A 20,313-nucleotide genomic window follows, 5' to 3' on the forward strand; every position below is an offset into this window, starting at 1 on the left:
GTCACTCCTCGTCATCAACAAGAATCTAAGGAGAAATATTCAAAGGAGGAAACAAGGTTAGAACCTCTTCATAAAACTCTCCCCCTGAAGAGGTGTAAGGGCAAAGAAAGGAACTTGTTCCCATGGTAAAAAATTCGAGGGAAACTCAAGTTTCGACCGGGTGAAAATGGGAAACTTAGGTGGAAACTTGGGAAATTTCAAGGAAACCGAGGACTTTTCCGTACAAGTTTCGACAGGTTTTAGAGAGTATTTTGGGGTGGGATCCTATATTTAAGCTAATAGAGTATAAAGAATGCATTTGTTGTATTTTGCTAAAAAAATCAATGTAGATATGTCATTCAATGTACATAACATCAATGTAGAGTTATCCAAAAGTACATTATAAACTTAACTACTTAAGCCCATAACATTCAATATATAATTTCTAACTTCAAAATAGTTGACAATAAAAGGAAAATACAACTTAGTGTTAAGAGGAGTGCCAAGAGTGGATTCATCCTATGAGCTAAGTAGTACTATGCCTGTAACATCCTCTCCTCCAACCAACGAACATAAACATCCCATGACATTTTATGCCTATGGTTGTCAAGTAAATCGACAACTGTAACTTTATGAGTCTGATCATCAATATGCTTAAAAGAAGTAGATAACCAACCTGAGGGAATACGCACTTTGGATAGAGAAGTCCTGATGGAGGGGGTATTTGTCGTGGGTATTTGGGGAAACATGAAATAAACAAAAAAATTAAAAAATTGGGAAGCTACAAAACTTATAGGAAAAAAGTCCCAAGTTTCCACAAAATTTCCTAGGTTTCCACAAAATTTCCCAAGTTTCCCACGAAATTTGGGAATTTTTTCCCTCATGAACCAGCTGGTCCAACTGGGTTGAACCAAGTTTCGACAAGTTTCGATAGGTTTCGAGGTTTCGACAAGTTTCGACAGTTTCGATAGAAACTGAAGACTTTTTTTCGGTCCTAATGAGTTTCGTTTCGCATTTTCCAAAATGGGAAATTTTGGTGGAAATTTCGCAAGTTTAGATGGAATTTTGTTCTATGCTTGTTCCTAGAACACAACATCCATAGAAACAAATAAACAACAAGAGCTAGGATGATAACACTTGTTACCTTTCTGGAAAATAGGATAATCCAAGAAAATGCACCGTAATCCAAGTGGATCCAACTTACCGTGAACACAGGGGCTACGGGCAAAGGCAATATAACCAAAAACCTTAAGTGGAACAGTAAAGGCTGCTGTCCCTAAAAGAACTTCAAGGGGGCAGAGCTGGTCCAAAACTTGAGAAGGCATATGGTTGACCATATAAGCTATAGTAAGGATTGCATCACCCCAAAACTAAGGAGGCACATGCATATTAAACACTAGGGAACGAGCTACATCAAGAAGATGTCTATTCTTGCGATTGGCAACCCCATTTTGAGGTGGGGTGTCAATGTAACTGGTTTGGTGTATATGATGCCATGATCAGCTAGGTAAGATGGGAATGGACCACCCAAGTACTTAGTCCCATTATCTATACGAAGGATTTGATTGTGGCCCCAAATTGTGTTCCATTTTGAGGGTGTCAAAGCAACTGGTTTGGTGTGTATGATGCCATGATTAGCTAGGTAAGATGGGAATGGACCACCCACGTACTTAGTCCCATTATTTGTACAAAGGATTTGATTGTGGCCCCAAACTGTATCCTAATCATCTTATAGAAATTTCGGAAACATGGAAACACATTCCTTTTCTGATGAAGTAAATAGACTCACGCAGTCCTAATGCAACAATCAATGATTGTAACAAACCATCTATGAAAAAAAAATAGAGACGGTCTAAGAAGGACCCCCCACATCAAAGTGAATGACAAAAAAAAGAACAGTACTACGATTATCTGAAATTGGCTAAACATATCTAGTCGGTTTAGCTAAAATGCGGGCCTCATAATGAAAGTCATTTAAATTATATTTTTTAACTAAATCAAGAAAAAACTTAAACAAAATAAGCAAAGGAATGTGGCTAAGACGACGATGCCACTGCAATAACGTAAAAATTGGAGGAAAAGTGGAACTAGGGGCCGTACAAAAAGCTAACGGAGACCCATCTAACAAGTAAAGCCTCCATTTTTGTCCACCACTGCCAATCGTATGCCCCGTATGTAGGTCCTAAAACACACAATGAAAAGGGAAAAAAGTTACCTTGAAGTTCATGTCACGAGTACGAGTACGGCTACTAATAGACAAAAGGTTAGTCGAAAACTTAGGAACATGCAAAATAAAAGATAGAGTAAGAGAAGGCGAACAAATAATAGATCCCTTCCCAAAGATAGGAGAAAGAGACCCATTAGCCATTCGAACAACTTGAGTCAAAGGAACAGAGGAATAAGTATAATACAAGGAAGATGAACTAGTCATATGATCCGTTGTCCCAGAGTCAATTATCCAAAAGGGATAAGTCAATTGACACTATTGACATGACAAAAAATACTAGTGGAAGACTGTGGATTAGTATGGCGAACAAAAACAGAGGCTACACTCACACTAGAAGTAGGTGCCGAAGAGGACATGTCAAGCCTGGACATCAATTGGTGAAGGTGCTGGAGCTCAATAGAGGAAAGAGGCGCTAGAATATTCAGCGTGTTAGAATTTGCTTGACAGGTAGATGCTTGATTGCTTCCCCTATTTCCATTCCTACCTCCTCCAAGAGAATTTGTTGGTTGTTCATGCAACTTCCAACACTTGTCCATTGTGTGACACTCCTTACTACAATGCTCGCACTTCACTACCGCGTGAGAGTCACCAGAACTAGATTTATTGCTGCCAAAACCAGCCAACAATGCAGACCTATTAGATGTCTAAGTATGTATCCTAGTTGTCTTATGACTGCCCTCAGTGTCAACCATAGCATAGGCTTTCTCCAAAGAAGGAAAAGGTTCTCGTGAAAGAATCTGTGCACGAATCCGATCATACTCGATATTCAGCCCCGCCAAAAAATCATACACTCTGAGCTTGTCTTCCCACTCCTAGTAGGCAGCAATATCCGCAGCACAGATGGAGTAAAACGGCCATAGAAGTCAAGGGTTTGATAATAGCCTCAAAGAATGTCATAGTACTAAGATAGCTTAAGCTCATGTCATTGCAACTAATGAATTTTCCTTCTGATCTCAACGAACTGTGCATCATTACCACTTTTTGAGTTTGTCTCCTTAGCAACCTTCCACATGGTAGCAGCATCAAGAAGAAGAAGGTAACTCTCTGCAATACTTGGTTCAATGAAAGGAAAAATTCCATAACCAAGCACTCATCTGTCTCCCACTTGTCTTAAGTTGTAATAGGTAAAGAAGGCTTGATAGAAGCTCCATGAAGATGGCTAGTCATACCACGAGCACCAACCGCAAAAGAAAAAGGATTGAGACCGGCGAAGATTATTGGTCCCATTAAGTTTTATGGTAGTCATCTAAAAGGGAGAAAAATCACGATCCGGAGAAATGGACGAAATAGGAGAATCCTCTATATCAAATGTACTAGAAGAGACGGAGGTAACTGTATCGGCCATTGTAGGACAAAAACTTATACTAGAAAATCAGATCAAAAGCATCAATGGAAGAAAAAGAACCCCTTGGTAAGAGAAAAGTGATCACCACCAAGGTATAAGAGCCATAAAGGAAGGGGGAAATATTTTAAAAGGTTGAAAGAAAGCAGAAAATAAGGATGATAGATTTAGGTGGATCAAACCAAGGAGCAAGGAGCCACCTAGTTGCAGCCATGGCCCTTAGAGGCAATCGCAGGGTGTCTAGGGTCCTAGCAGTAAGTAATTATGGGCCTAAAGAGGTCGCTGGTGTGAAGAAATCCTCCTAGGCCTATTGCAGGTTGTTGCTGAGGGTGGAAAAAGCTCTAGGAATGACTCAGATTGCAGGTGATGGTGGTGGCTAGAGTTTGATGGAAAGAAAGGAAGAAAAGGAAGTGGCGGAGGCTTTAAAGAGTTTCAGGGTGTTAATGATAGGGTTTGGTGAGTTGCGATGAGGAAGGATGACGCAATGGTCATAGTACCTGGCGAAAGTGGAGGCGTTGGTTCTAGGCCATTGTAGGAGGTGAAGGCGATGATGGATTTGGAGTGTTTAGATCTTGGCAGAATGGGGGTTCACATCCTCTCCAACCGTCACAATTAAAATCCAACTAAGAATTGAATCTAATAAATCACTAAAATTACGCCTCAAGAAAAGGAGAGATGAAATTAGGAGAAATTTCAAGGATTTATTAGATTCAATTCTTAGTTGGGTTTTAATTGTGACAGTTGGATAATTAATTACCACGTGTCACAATCCTAGATAGGTTTTACAGGGAATTGCAGGGTGTGGGAATTGTAGAAGATGTGAATCCGAAGAGTGGTTGGTGAGTTGCGATAACAAGAAGAAGAGAGAGAGACGGCGGCAGTGGTGGTGGTGCTCGTGGATTGAAATTTTCTAGGGTTCTTGGAGAGTTGGCTCTAAAACCATGTTGAAAAAGTTGTGAAAATCCTAACTTGCATCTGAAGGACATAGAAGAGCTTTCTTTATACTAATAACTTTCCAAATATAAAAGAAATCAAATCCTCCCAGTGTGGGAATATTACAAGGAAATATAAAAGACCGTAACAAAGATTCTACCAAATCTCCTAACATATCTACCTTCCATAATGAAGTAAATCTACCACTAAATTTGCCTTACAACACATACCAACCAACTGGTTGTTAGACGCAACAAAGGGATTCTCAATCAAATTCTTCAAGGCAACATCACAAACAAAATGGCAGATTAGTTCTATATGTTTTGTTCTTTCATGGAAAATTAGGTTGCTTGCAATAATATAGCAGCTCAATTATCACATAACATCTTCATAGGTGTAGGAATAAAAAAACCCAACCACAAGTAGGACCAAAGCCAGATGAGCTATAAAGCAGTATAAGCCATGGCATGCTAGTTAGCTTCAACAGTAGATATGGCAATGGTGGTTTGGCTTTCACTCCTCCAGTAACAAGATTACCACCAATGACAAAGTACAACAGTCTGCAGTGGAGCACAGTCACTGGCAGACCAAGCCCAATAGCATCCGGAAAACCAATCCAACTCCATATGCCAACTAGGATGATAGATAAGTCCTTTGAAGGAGCACCCTTCAAATTACCTACAAATATGAACTGCTAGATCACCATGAGCCTTTTCAGGCAAATGCTGATGTAGAACATTTGGTAGAACCAACCCAGCTTCAGATTACCAGAATTGGCCCAGGTAAAGCCAGCTCAGCAGATCTTCTAGAAATGTCAAAAGAGAGCAAGACACTGATAACGAGAACAGTGTCACTGCTAATATCTGCCTTATGTAGGGATGCTTTATCTCATACAAGCGCACACTTTCGCCCGCCCTTGCCCCTACAGGCTACCTTCTTCTTATTATTATTACTCCTTCACACCATCCCTTCTTCCTTCCCCCTCTTGCCGGCAGCAACACCCCCCCCCCCCAAAAGGCCACATCCCCAAACCCAAATCTCCCTAAAACACTAGTCCTTACCCCATCGCAGCCCCATCCTCCCCACCCATATTCACCCAATCCCCTCCCATTCCCCTAATCCTATTCCCTGTTACAGCCCTACTTTTCCCTTTCCCCTTTCTTCTCTCTTACGGCAGCATAGCATTCCCAACTCTAGGTCTTCCCCTACACCTTAGATCTCCCAAACCACTCCCCCAATTTCCAGCCCCTCTAGGATCCAAACACCCCTCCCCTTCCCTTACCTTCAATCCTCACTAAAGCCTCTTTTACTTCACCCAAAACCCTAGGAAATCCTGCACTTCATCTTCTTCACCAAAACCCTAGAAACCCTAGCTTACTTTCACCTAGACCTTTCAAAATCTTCAACCAAAACCTAGTTCCTTTTAGACTTATCATCCCCCACTCCTTTTCCTTCAACCCTAACCCTAGCCGTCCTCTAGAAGCCCCAGAACACTGGAAACCCTAATTTCTACTAAATCCTTCATTTCTTAAACCTAATTCTGAAATTCAGTTCTGAATTTTAATTTACAGCAGGGTTCAGATATGGAAATCACTAAACCCTAGACCCTCAGCCATGCATGAACCCTGTAGGCCCCATTTCTCAACCCTGAAATCCTTCAAGACAGAGATATACTAGTCAGCGGTTATAAAACCCTAAATTTACTGCTGGTTCACCTGAACTGATCTTGAAGACTAACCCTAGAATCGGGTTTACATCAGGTATGTTAGAGGATCTAGAGGAGATTAGAAAGGAGGCCGCTGAGTTTTTCAGCTGGCTGTTTAAAACAGGGGAAGAAGACAAGGGAACTGTCTTCCAAATACTCCTCTGAAAGAGGGGGGATATTATCGGTGGAACAACAACTTTGGATGGAAGAAACCATATCAGAGGTGGAAATTGAGAAGATGGGGTTCAAAATGAAGTACTCTAAATCTCGTGGTTTTAATGGGTTTGGGGGAAGTTCTAGAAGTAATCTTGGGATTTGGTTGGGTAGGAGTTGATGGAAGCCATCTTCTGGTTCTTTAAGGAGTCAGTTATGCCTAACTCTATAAGTGCAACTTCTGTTACTCTGGTGCCGAAAGGGGAAGAGGGGGAACCTTTGCAAGATGTATTAATGTAGTACTGTATTTGATGAATCAAAAACAGTACCATCAAATACAGTAGCCAAATAGGATCTTTCACAGGGAATAATTTCAAATTTAATAGACTTAAGATAAATAGAATTCAGATATGAAGGTAGGCTGAAATCGGAGCGGTAGTACAAGAATATTAGCTTAACGACATGGACTGAATAGGTCTTCAAAACAGGGGCAAAAGTGCAAAACTATGAAGAAGACATGACATGAAAGGAACAATATAAGGGAATTGAGAGAAAAATAAGAACAACAAAGTACACCTGGGCTTCACACTCAAGGTGGATTGATTGGATCGAACATCATTCGTCCTAGATCAAACACAAGGATTCTTCAAAGAGGAAATAGCTAACAAGCAATTTGATTTCAAAGTTGAGTGTTGAGTTGTGTCCTACCCTCTTACATAAATGATAAATCTCTTTATATAGCATTCTAAAGAGACATAAACATTAATTGTAACATCCAACCACTAACTAACACCACCTACCTATTAATAACTTAACTACTACCTAACTCTTGACAAAGGAAAACTCCCTTGATAATGAGTTCTTTTATTTTCAAAACACATCCCCTTTTATTGACTTTTCAAGAACTAGACTTGGGCTTAGGTCTAGACCATGGAGATCAAAATATGTGGGCTAACTTTAACCCACTAAAACAGTCATAGCCCATGAAAGCCATGGGCTGATTTGGTTGATAGCTTTGGGCCTTTGATGGGCCTGACCCAGTGGGCTTCTTCTTTCTTGAATATGTCTTCAATTCTACATCATGTACACCTATTGCTTTCAATAAATTGTTATACAAGATGATCAAAAAGATCCTCACGAGTAGGGTGAAGTAGGGGGATGACAGCCTTGTAAGTGCAAATAAGTCTGCATTGATCAGAGTGGTCGACCACTGAAAATATTCTTGTGTGCAATGATATAGTGAGAGGATTAAACAGAAAATAACTTCCCCCTTAGTTGTGGTGAAGGTGGATTTGCACAAAGCTTATGATTCTCTTAAGAGGAAGTTTCTATAAGAAATAATGCAACAGATGCAATTCCCATACAAGTTCTTGGCATGGGTTAAAGCTTGCATTAGTTCTAGGTTTTCTATCTTGATTAATGGTGGCCCAGCAAGGTATTATGCAGGAGAGAGAGAGAGAGAGAGCAATTAGATGAAGGATCCATTATCACCAAATCTCTTTACTTTGGCAGTGGAGGCTTTCACTAGGATAATAAAGCGTTTGGAGATAGATGGCAATAGCTTAAGCTGTTGCCCTGATGCAAATCAATGGAAATATTATGTCCAATGTTTGCAAAAACTCGATTGTGGCTAGTATAAGGGCCTTAGATGAGTTCACTACCCATTTTGTGTTGCATCTCAATAAGGCTAACTCCTCTATTATATTATGGGCGCTTTATCCAGAATAGCAAACTGCAACTTTTTGAACTAACGGGATTATCTGAAACTAACTGTTGTAATATGAGGAATTGCTCCTCTAAAAGTATATTATTCACAAGACCCCAATAGGGTATTTATAGTTACAACCTAGTTAAGTCCTATACTAAGTAGGAAAAGAAAATATAAAACAAATAGAAATAAAACTCTAGATTTATTAAGAAACATCACCCTATTCTAATTAGGAAACCTCAGTCCATGTTTTCAACACTCCCCCTCAAGTTTGAGCATAGATATTTATCATGCCTAACTTGCTCATAATGTAATTGAATATCTTCGTGCTCAAGCTCTTTGTGAGCACATCAGCCCGTTGCTCATTTGAAGTAACAAACGTGATATGGATCAGCCCAGCCTCAAGCCTCTCTTTGATGAAATGTCTGTCAATCTCCACATGCTTAGTCTTATCATGCTGTACTGGGTTATGAGCTATGCTGATTGCTGACTTACTGAGTATAAATGTATAGGAACCTCCAAATTTGTCCCAACCTCTTGAAGCAACCCTTTAAGCCATAGTACCTCACAAATGCCTTGAGCAATCGCCCTAAACTCGGCCTCGGCATTGGACCGCGCAACTACAGCCTGTTTCTTGCTTCTCCAAGTCACAAAGTTACCTCCCACATATACATGATACCCAAAGGTAGACCTCCTATCATCTGGACATCCTGCCCAATCTGCATCTGTATATGTCTCAATCTTCAAATGTCCATGAGCTGAAATTAAAATTCCTTTTCCTGGAGTAGTCTTCAAGTATTTCAAGATCCGCTGCATCCAAATGTGAGGAATAGGGATCATGCATATACTGGCTAACAAGACTAACTGCAAATGTGATGTACAGGTCTAGTGTGAGATAGATAGATCAACTTTCCCACAAATTTTTTATACCTTATCTTGTCAACTGGTTCTCCTTCCTTTGCCTTCAAGTGTAAGTTAGGCTCAATAGGAGTCTCAGCAGGCTTACATCCTAGTATTCCAATTTCCTTAAGAAGATCCAATGTATACTTCCTCTGGGATAGAGATACACCGCTAGTAGAATATGCCAACTCTAAACCTAGGAAATATCTTAGTTTTCCCATATCTTTGATCTCAAATTCAATTCCCAAAAAAGTCTTTAATGCTGAAATCTCATCCTCACTACTGCCTATGATCACAATATCATCCACATATACTAAAAGTATAGTAGTGTGGCAACCATCTCTTTTAATAAACAAAGTGTGGTCTGCATTGCTCTGCTTATAGCCATTAGATATCATTGCCTTATGGAACCTTCCAAACCACGCTTTTGGAGATTGCTTTAACCCATATAAAGCCCTCTTTAACTTGCACACTTTCCTATAAGTCTCTATAGTAGAATACCCAAGTGGCATATCCATATATACCTCTTCTTAGAGTTCTCCATGCAAAAAGGCGTTCTTCACATCTAATTGTTGTAAACTCCACCCTTTGTTAATTGCACATGAAATAATTGTACGAATTGTGTTTATCTTGGCACCAGGGACAAATGTCTTATGGTAGTCAACACCATAAGTCTGAGTGAAACCTTTGGCCACCAATCTTGCTTGTACCTTTCAACAGTCCCATCTACCTTGTACTTGATCACAAACACCCATTTGCACCCAACAATCTGCTTTCCTATAGGCAAAGTCACCAAGTCCCACGTTTTGTTTTTTTTTCTTCCAAAGTTTGCATTTCCTCATCCATAGCTTCTTTCCAATTTGAGTGAGATAATGCCTCCTGCCAAGTGTTAGGAATAGAAGTATAGGACAAAGAGGAAATAAAACTTTGAAATTCTGGAGATAGAGACTAATATGAAACATAATTGGAAATAGGATATTTGGTGCAAGTTCGAGGCTGTTTTCATAATGCAATTGGTAAGTCCAAAGTAGGATTAGAAGAAGGGTCCAAGACAGACTCACCTATAGGAACGGATTGTTCAGGGCCAGGAACCAAAGCTTTTGACTAGCTTGGTTCAGAAGGGGCCACTTGTTGTTTTTTTTTATAAGTCTTTAGAGGTCTAGTCTCCCCCTGTATATCATCCGCCAGTTGTTCCTGTCCGGTCATTCCATCTTCCAAAGGAAGATCATCTGCAGGAATCTTAGGAGAAATATCGAAAGGAGGAATCAACACTGGAACCTCTTCACTAAAACTCGCCCCCTGAAGAGGTGTAGGGGAAAAAAAGGAATTTGTTCCTGGAACACAACATCCATAGAGACGAAAAAACGACGAGAACTAAGATGATAACACTTATACCCCTTCCGTGTAGGAGGATAACCCAAGAAAATGCACTTTAACCCACGAGGATCTAACTTTCCATGAACATGGTGGTTCCGGAGAAAGGCAACACATCTAAAAACCTTAGGTGAGACTATAAAGATTACTGTACCTAAAAGAACCTCAAGGGGACAGCATTGGTCTAAGACTCGGGAAGGCATTCGATTAATTAGATATGCCGCAGTAAGAATAGCTTCACCCCAAAACCGAAGAGGCACATGCATAGAAAACATGAGGGAAAGTGCTACCTTAAGTAGATGTCTATTCTTGCGTTCGGCAACCCCATTTTAAGGTGGAGTGTCGACGCAACTAGTTTGGTGTATGATGCCATGGTTTGCCAAGTAGGAAGGGAATGTGCCACCCAAGTACTCAGTTCCATTATCCGTACGAAGGATTTTGACTGTCGCCCCAAACTAAGTCCTAATCATATTATGAAAATTTTGAAAGCACAAGAAAACATCACTTTTTTTGTGAAGTAAACCCATGTGGTCCTAGTACAATAGTCAATAAAGGTAACAAACCATCTATGACCAGATACAGACACGGTCCAAGAAGGACCCCACACATCAGAGTGAATGACTGAAAAAGGAATTTTACTACGATTATCTAAAATAGGGTAAACATGCCTGGTCTGTTTGGCCAAAATGCATGCCTCACAATAAAAATCATTCAAATTACACCTTTTAATCAGATCAGGAAATAATTTTGACAAAATAGGTAAAGGAACGTGGCCAAGACGACTATGCCACTATAATAAGGTAAAAAGTGCAGGGGAGGTGGAACTAGAGATCGTAGAAAGAGCTGATGGGGACCCATCCATTAAGTAGAGCCCCCCTTTCTGTCTACCACTGCCAATCGCAAGCCTTGTTTCCAAGTCTTGAAACACACTATGAGAAGGAAAGAAAGTTATTTTGCAGTTCATATCACGAGTAAGGCTACTAATAGATAAAAGATTAGCCGAAAACTTAGGAACATGCATGACATTAGATAAGGTAAGAGAAGGCAAACAGATAATAGATCCTTTCCCAGAGATAGGAGAGAAAGAGAGACCCATCAGCCGTTCGAATATCTTGAGCAATAGGGACAGATGAATAAGTATGAAACAAAGTAGATGAGCCTGTCATATGGTCGGTTGCCCCAGAGTTGATTACCCAGGAGGGATAAGTCAAATTGACATTGTGACAACCAAAGATACTTGTGGGGATTTGTGGATCAACAAAGGGATCAATAACCGAGGCTATACTCATACTGGAAGTCGGTACTGGAAAAGATGAGTCAAGTCTAGACATCAATTGGCGAAGGTGTTGGAGCTCATCTGAGGAAAGAGGTGTTGGAGTACTCAAGGTGTCAAAACTGGTTTGATTTGCAGATGTTTGATTGCTGCCCTTGATTCCATTTCTACCTCCTCCACGGGAATTTGTTGGACGTCCATGCAACTTCCAACACTAGTCCTTTGTATGACGCTCTTTTCCACAATACTCGCATTTTAATGGAGGGTGAAAATTACCAAAACTATATTTATTATTGCCATAACCAGCTACCATGTAGATCTATCAGATGTTTGAGTGTGTATCATAGCTGTCCTTCGACTGTCGTCGGTATCTATCATGGCATAGGCTTGAGCCAAAGAAGAGAAAGGCTCTCTAGAAAGGATCTATGCGCGAATTTGATCAAATTCTATATTCAATCCTGCCAAAAAATTATAAACTCTCTGTTTATCTTCCCATGTTGATAGGCAATAGCATCTTCAGCATGTTTCGGTGTAAACTTCCCATAGAAATCAGAAGTTTGGTAATATCCCCGAAGAGTGTTATAGTATTGAGAAAGAGGAAGGTCCTTTTGCTGTAACTGATTGATTTTCCGTCTAATTTCAAAGCACTGTGCATCATTGCCAACTCTGGAATATGTATCTTTAGTAACTTTCCAAATAGTTGCCGCATCAGGAAGGAGGAGATAACTCTTTGCTATGCTAGATTCAATGGAGTTGATGAGAAAACTCATGACCAAACATTCATCTGTATACCACTTGGAAAGTTGTAGACTAGGTGTGGAAGGTTTTATAGAAGTCCCATCAAGATGGCCAGTAAGACCACGAGCACCAACAGCGAGGGAAACTGAACAAGAGCATCTAAGATAATTTGTCCCATTAAGTTTCACAGTGGTTATCTGAAGCGGAGAAAACTCATGATCCTTATGAATGGAAGACATTGGAGACTCTTTAGATGTACTAGATAAAGGAGATATGGGATCAACCATCATCGCAAGGAGAAATTATTCAAAAAGTCCCTAAACTTTTTCAAAATTTACGAAAAAGTCCCTGAAATATTTTCAAAATTACTCCCATTAATTCAAGTGAAAAGTATCTCCTCATGTAACCTCCAATTGGTATATTATTGAATCAAAGTACACCAAGAAAGTTTCCAGGAAAGACTGGAGGGACACAACCGGTCCGCTTAAATACCAGACTTCTTAGACAAAGTTTTCCTAGACAAGCACTTAATCACCCAATATACATTTTCAGGATACCCGAAAAGAAAACAAACACGTGAATAGCGACTTCAAAAAAATTTCTACAACACCTCTGTAGGATGAAAACAAAACCTTGCTCTGATACCATGTTGTAATGTGAGGAATTGCTCCTCTAAAAATATATTATTCACAAGACCCCAGTAGGGTATTTATAGTTACAACCTAGTTAAGTCCTATACTAAGTAGGAAAAGGAAATATAAAACAAATAGAAATAGAACTCTAGACTTATTAGGAAACAAAATCATATTCTAATTAGGAAACCTCAGTCCATGTTTTCAACACTAAGTTACCGATACGATATCTTGGTGTGCCTATGTTTTCAGGTAAATTATCTGGAGAAGATTGCAAAGTTATCCTGGATAAGGTGAGAAGGCAACTTGCAAAGTGGAACGCTAGATTACTCTCATATGCAGGAAGGTTGCAGCTGCTGTCCTTAGTGACCTAAGGGTGCTATATTTATTAGTCTGGTACTTTTGGGCCACCTGGTAATGTGACAAAGAAGTTGGGCATCAATCTTTTCAAACTTCCTCTAATCGAGACCCACTTTAGAAAGGAAGATGCATTATATATCATGGGATGCAGTGTGCAAACCAGACGAGGAAGGCTTAGGGATTCAACGCATAAAAGACTTCAACATTGCAGGTATGCTAAGACAGCTTAGTGGATTGCTTCCAAGAAAAGAACATATGGGTCAATGAGGTGTATTCTGGGAACCTTAAGCACAACTCTATGTGGACAGTGAAACCAATTGCTAACTGTTTGTGAGTTTGGCGTAAGGTCCTGAAGTATAAGGATAAGGTGGAACCCTCAACATTTAATTGGTGATAGAAAGGGTACTCGTATGCGGCTGGATAATGGCACCCTCAGGAAGTGTTGACCAAAAATATAGTAACACAATCAGGTTAGATGAGAGGTCTCACCGTATAGAGATGATGGACAAGTTTCTCATCGATGGTAGTTGAAGAAGTTGTACAGGACGTTCAGCATATTTAATGCTGTTTGGCAAGACTTTCCACTTGCAGAAAGGATTGAACATACTAAGGTCGACATGGTGGTTTGGAAAGATTGCCACAGGATTGTTGACAGCCTAATCAGCTTGGGATGTTATAAGTCAGAGAGTAAAGGAGGTGAGTTGGTGGAAGGTGGTGTGGTTTGCTGAAATTATCCCTAGATGCTCATTTACTAGTTGGAGATGTTTCAGAGATGCATTGCTGACCATAGAGAACTTGCTGAAAAGGAAGATACTGGTGCAACGAATTGCTGCTTTTGTTGGGCAGGGGTTGAAAGTAGGGACCACCTCTTCTTTCATTGTCATTTCAGCTCCTTGGTGTGGAATGGTGATGTAGCCTCACTAGGATGACGGCCGATAATCAAGGATCCTTGATGAATAGAAGGCAAAATTCGGGCTTACAATCCTTGCAGCAAGGGGGTTTTAGGGTTTGCATGAGAGGTGTACGAGGTTCGCATAGGGTTTATGGGCTTAGAGTTAATGAAATATAAATCTGAATCTTGCTGTTTTGGTTTCATATTCAAATTCTAGAGGTTCTAGGATTTTGGAAATTTAGGGCTGCTACTGAGCCAAGTGCTAGGGGGAATGAGGGGGTGGTGATTCTGAAAGGAGAGGGAATTCGCTGTGGGGATTGAGAGTTAGAGAATTTAGGGTTTTGGGAGGAAGAAGAAGGGCTGAATAGTGTTGAAGGGGATTTGGTAGGGGCTATGGAGGGGAAGAGAAAAGGGAAGGCTGGGGGATGATGGCTTACTGGTTTAGGGGCTGGAGGATGATGATTGATTGGAAGAATGCAAATAGCACAGGTGCCACAGGAATCCTACTCAACCCTTGCTCTCTTGCTGCAACTCTTCAATAATTTTATTCATCAAAAACTGATTTGTTAAAAGCATTAGGCTGTGTATTCTAGCCTCTATTACACATTTTCTAACCATACTCAACTCTAAACATAATTTAACAAGGACTTATTTTAAAAATGGAGTGGTAAAGTACCGGTATGTGACGAGGACATTAAGAAAAGATGGGAAATCTATTTCTCTAGTCTACTAAACAAGCATACTTCAAGCACCTGTGATTCGGACAATTACACCATTCACCAAGGCACCAATTTTCAAACATATATACGGAGAATTTCGATGTCCGAAGTAAAAGAAGCACTAAGGAGGATCAAACTAGGCAAGACACAAGATCCCAATGAAATCCCAATAGAATTATGGAAGAGCTTAGGAACCCACGGGCTAGTTTGGTTTACTAAGTTGATTAATAAGATTATAAGCACAGGGAAAATGCCAGATGAATGGAGGGGAAGCATCGTGATTCCAATTTACAAAAGTAAAGGAGATATTCAAAGTTATAATAACTATAGGGGCATTAAACTAATGAGCCATACTAAGAAATTATGGGAGAGAGTAATTGAAACTCATTTGAGACATTTAACCACGTTTACGGAGAACCAATTTGGGTTTATGCCGGGAAGATCTACAACGGAGGTTGTTTACCTTATTAAGATACTTTTGGCAAGGTATAGAGTATCGAAAAAACCTTAATATGGTATTTATTGACCTAGAAAAAGCTTATGATAGAGTCCCCTAGAAAGTTAATTTGGCAAGTACTAGAGAAAAGAGGTGTTGCAAGTAAATTTGTGGACATAGTTAAGGGATTTTTATTTGCAGCAGCGGCTGCTGCCAGCTACCGAGGGTGGAGACATATACAAGAGGAAATCGGACGGTGTGGATCAAAACCCAGGGGTTTAATTGTAAATATAATTTATTTATTTTTTATATTCAAGAGTCAAAGTTTACAAATTTACAAATGGAAGCCCTCACCATCGGAAACCACCACCCCCAACGGCAATCACCCACCACCCAACTGTCACCTAAAAAAAAGATGAGAGAGAAAGAGAGAGGAAAGAAAATCCATTGACTGTTGAGGGAGATGGTGAGTGGAGAAGGAGCTCGAGTCTTCGCCGGAGATCGGAGAAGAAGCATAATTTAAAATGACGAATGCTTAAGAACAAGGAAGAAAGATGGTTTTACTTTGTTCTCTCAATCGATATTTATAGAATGAGCAAAATAATAGTGAATACAAGTCAAGAATAGAGAGATTTGGAGATCAACTGGGACCCCAACAGCTCAAGTACATAACTTTTCTGAGAGATTCTTCAGATTGCTTCCTCTTATCATCGCTTGAAAATACCTTTTTGGTCATCGCCATTGAAGAAGAAGAAGAAGAAGCGGGAAGTCTGTGGTGGGCCTAAGAAAGAGATCCAAAATTGTACTTGGCGTGTTGATGTAGGGATCTAATGGTGTGATTCCATCTACAGAACCTTTGATCCTTGAGTGCTTCGACAGCCCTAACGCTTGCAGCCACGATCCAAGCCCTGCTCATTGAACTCATTTTGTGTTCTTAAATCTCTTGAAATTGAGTTAAAAATATCTGGGCAAGAAAACAAGAAGCAGAATTTGATTGTTTCAGCCCTACATCTTTCACCCAAGCACTTGGGGTGGAGAAGTAACAAAGATCTTTCTCAAAACGGTATTTTACAAACCCTAAACCCTAGAGTTTACAAAACCCACCATGGATCCCTAACAGCAACTCTCCATTACAAATAAGGTTAAAGGGTGAGCATATTTTCGTGGGCAAGTCTCTAGAGGATAATCGAACCTGAGACAAGTTGGAGAGTGAAACAAGAAAGAGCCTCACCGTCGGGTAGAGTGAGGGGCCCCATTTGTGAATTTTGCAAACTTAGAATGTAAAAATAAAAAAGTCATATTTACAATTAAGACCCCGCCTTTTGATCCACACTGTCCGATTGCCTCCTATATATGTGGCAAAATCTCCACCATTGGCAGCTAGCAGCAGTGCTGCCGCAAATAAAAAATCCATAGTTAAGGTCTTAAGGATATGTATGATGGTTCAGTGACAAGTATAAGAATAGTGGGGGGGGGGGGGAAGTAATGAACTTCCAATTATAGTTGGGCTACATCAAGGATCAACTTTAAGCCCATATTTATTTGCATGATATGTTGTTGATAGATGAGGCTCAAATGGGGATTAATACCAAGTTAGAATCATGGAGAGCAACTTTGGAATCAAGAGGCTTTAAACTAAGTAGAACTAGACTCCTACCAGAATTCTGAATTTAACTAGACTGAACTGGGCTCAAATTCGAGCGCCCAAAATGACAAGAAAGCCCTGCTGTCGAACCATGCTACTATGTTGCTTGGCAGTGTGCCGCTGGCCCTGCATTAAAACGTATCTTTAAAATGTTATCAAATGAAAGGAGGGCAATGATAAGGCTTAATGAAGCTGCTGGTTGTGTGCGGAATCATATGGAGGCAAAGGAGAGAATTGGAGTAATTAAGAAGTTGGCACTTTATGCAACTATTCAGCACCTTTGGAGAGAGGGATTTTTAGATCTTCAGGGACAAAACCAGGAGAGCAGAGCAATTAATTGCAGCCATAGTGGATGACGTGAAGGTAAAATATCTACTCTGTGCACATCTGGTGAGAGGACAGACCACGCTGTTTATATAGTCAAGAGGTGGAATACTCGAGTTGTTCGGAAGAATAAGATTCCAAAGGCTTGCTCCTAGTATAGGCCTTCTACAAATATGTTCTCATTGCACTGTAGCAGAGCTTTAGTGAATCCAAATAGCTTCATATGGTAGGGTTCTAAGGAAGAATTCAGGCAGTCCTATTATGGCATATGCTGGTAGAGGGAAGAGTTATCGGTCATGGTAATGGAATTACAAGCCATTCTGAGAGGGACTCAAATATGCACTCGAGAAAAATACCTGGAGGACTCCATCAGGTCTAATTCTAAATTTGCAGTAGATATTCTTAACAGGACTATCCAAGGGCCTTGGAAGTGCCAATCTAGTAAAGGGAGAATCTTGCAAGAGATGGCTATGTTAACACAGGTGGAATTTAGGCATGCATGGAGAGAATTGAATCGATCAGAAGATTACATACAAGGTTTCAGATAAGGCAGCGACAAGTGTGGCAGAATTCTAGTAATTTCCCTCAAGAGCTAGTTGATCTGACTCAAAGAGATCCGGCAGCATATGTTTATTACAGATTGTAATTGGGGGCTTTCCAGCTTGGGATGCTGGTAAGGAGGGAACGTCCACCTTGTCTGGATTCTCCTTACCCCTCTTTTAAAGGGGTTCTATGAGAATGCCTTCCTATGACAACTCTTTTTTTCAATATAAATAGGCTCTTTTCATTGCATCAAGAGATAAGACTGAAGATATCAAATTTGAAGGCCATATTTTCATTGCTTATAGACCAAACCATGTCCAACAGCTGAGATTGCTGTCATTGAGAGACATAGGACTGAGATAGCGCATCCGTCAACCCCCTGGTTTTGGTGGCATGCATACCAGTGTTTCTTATAGATAACAGTAATAACAGTTTTTTCTAAGGTTCTCACAGAATTAGGCACCTAAGTGCTGGTGTCCTGGCAGGGCACTAAACCATCTCCTAGTTGAGCACCAAGATAGAAAAAATGGGTGCTTACTCTGGTGTGCGGGGGTTCAATTAAGAGTATAGGATGTAAATCCTAATGTAGGTATTTTGGTCATCTAAAATAGAAGGATATAGACGGAAAGGAAGTGAGTTTATCAGCTTTAAATGTGAAATTGTACATCTTATATTGGCTACTTTGCCTCTCATGTTAGGTTTATGTTACTGGGCTCTAGCCAGTTAGCGACTGACCACCTTGGACCTTGAGAACTGCCTGTCACCTAGGCGACACCTTCAGAACTATGGCTTTTTGCCAACTCATCCAGCATTTTGTTCACTGCCAATAGTCACATTCAATAAGTAAAATAGTTAAACAACTCCAGCAATCCCAAACATCGATATTGTTATCATCCATTTCCCTATTTCTTCTTTCTCAAGGTTTCTTTAACTTCAATGAGCCAGGTTTTATGAAGATAACTACTACTTTTGGTCCTATCCTGATATTAATCCTCCAGAAATGGCACTCTGTTTGACATTCACGTTATAGTTCCGTATATAACTCTTTGTTTGTTTGATCTTTGAAGAGAAGTTCACATTTTGATACAGAACAATACTTGCTTGGATTATTTTGTTTTATTATCCTAGAACAACAGCTTTATTTGCATTCTCCCTCTATTGAGTCTGAACCCAAGTTTTGATGGGGTTGGATGCTTTTTTCCTTCTCTTTCTTTCTTTATCCCCCCAAAACGAAAAAAAAAAGGAAAAAAGAGGGAGAGGAATTAGTCAAAGATTATATATTCTATCACTAAGCATCATAAACCACCTAGACAAGCCAATAGCTAAAATGAAAAAGATAATAGAGGATATTGATTTCCAAATGACACCCAAGTAGAGATGGAACAATGCAGGATTAGAAGAAAGTTAAGAAACAATACACTTAATTGGAACAAACTTATTACTTCTGATTTATTCATTCTCTCCATACTAGAGGTAATGAGGATAATATTTGGGTTTAGTATTTTTCTTTCCTTCAAGTTGTGGCCACCTAGTCAAGTTACATAAATCTTCCTTTTTTTTCCGGTTATCTATATTAATTAAATTTTAATTAGTGTAGCTCCACTTCTCTTAAGGGCCCTATCCAACAAGATCAAGATCTCACAAAACTCTAGGTGATTCAGAATGAGTATTGACAGTATCAACTAATGGTTATCAATGTCTGCCTGTTTCTTTTATCCTGCCAGTTAGAATTGAAGCCAGGATCAGTGAGTTTGTTGATTATAAAGATGTATATGGACAAAAATCTGGATGGACGTTACTCATAGGAACTGGCCACAAGGGTGTTTCAGTAGACAGATCCACCTGCCCCCAGACCTGATATATTTCAAATTAGGACTCATGTGACAACTGATAAGTAAGGATTGACCTTCTTTATTGCCATGTTCAAGTGTCAGCTTTTGGATGAGTTTCGAGTAAATATCCCATACACATAAACCCATGTTGGGTTTTGTCATCTCGGCTGTTCCATGGTTACATGTAGTGCCTGCATAACAGAGATCTAGATTCATATCCAAGTCAGATACGAACTCATACCTTTTGGCATCTAGATTTGCAACTGGGTACTTTTCAAATGTCAAATACTTTTGTCAACCTACGTTTCTATACATAGAGTTCAAGCAGACCACTCTAAAAAACTAAGAGACGCTGACAATATAGTTGGCCAACTATAAACATGAAGAATGGCAAGTAAGAGAACTCACAAGTACCTTTATATTAGTACCTATCTTTTGAGTCCTACGTCGATCATTGCCAATCAATATTCAATAGACCTCTAAAATGTATGTGGAGACATTCTATACGAAAATCAACAAACTATGACCACAAAGTCTAACTAATCATGATATCATTCAAACCAGAAACCAAATAGATGAACTTTCAGCACTTCTTATA

General features: G+C 39.8%; 1 protein-coding gene and 1 pseudogene across 1 annotated transcript in view; both read right to left on the reverse strand.

Moving 5' to 3' along the window:
- The window catches only part of LOC149008279 (transducin family protein / WD-40 repeat family protein), a 69,662-nt gene that overhangs the window by 20,404 nt on the left and 28,945 nt on the right, over positions 1-20,313 (reverse strand). The window lies entirely within an intron of this gene.
- Positions 5,778-20,313, reverse strand: LOC149008280 (uncharacterized; annotated as a pseudogene).

The sequence above is a fragment of the Hakea prostrata genome, chromosome 8 (assembly GCF_041222555.1).
Source record: "Hakea prostrata isolate BN-2017 chromosome 8, UWA_Hpros_2, whole genome shotgun sequence".
NCBI lineage: Eukaryota > Viridiplantae > Streptophyta > Magnoliopsida > Proteales > Proteaceae > Hakea > Hakea prostrata.